This window comes from Engystomops pustulosus, chromosome 7, assembly GCF_040894005.1.
Source record: "Engystomops pustulosus chromosome 7, aEngPut4.maternal, whole genome shotgun sequence".
Classification (NCBI taxonomy): Eukaryota; Metazoa; Chordata; class Amphibia; order Anura; family Leptodactylidae; genus Engystomops; species Engystomops pustulosus.
Genome location: NC_092417.1, coordinates 54,291,766 through 54,292,402, shown reverse-complemented (window position 1 = coordinate 54,292,402; position 637 = coordinate 54,291,766).

The following is a 637-nucleotide window of genomic DNA, read 5'->3' as shown; positions in this document are numbered from 1 at the left end:
TTTTAAGTTTATTTAAAAACTTTTTTTTTTCCTTGTACCACTATGGCACATGAACAAGCAATCGTCCGATTGAGTGTTATTATGATCAGTATCATGGCAGGGTATCATCACTGTCAGCCTATGCAGATGCATAGACTTACACAGAGACTGTAAGATCCTGTCTGAATGACATGATCTCACAGGCTCCTACTCTATGGACAGTCCTGGGGTCCCAGGGCTGCCATTGCAACGATCGGCACCCAGATCACAGCATCTAAAGGCTAAACACCCATAATCTGAGCTATCTCCGACCATGGGCATAAATCCCTGCAGCCCCATGCACCCCCCCCCACTCTTACACTGGCCCCTGGACTGCTGTAACCCCCTCTCATTTGCCCCAGATCCCCCGTAACCCTCCCTCACACTGGCCCCCATAACCTCCCCTAACACTGACCCAAGGTGCCCCATAGCCACCCGTCACACTGACCCAAGGTGCCCCGTAGTCCCCCCAGCCTCACGCAGTCCCCCGATGCCTGCAGCACAGCCACGAATAGGGCGCTCCCGTCCATGCAGACCCTTCCCTCCTACACACGGTACCCACGTCCCCTGTGCCCGCACACTCCTCCTCCTCTGGTGGCTGCAGGGCGCAGGCAGCCGC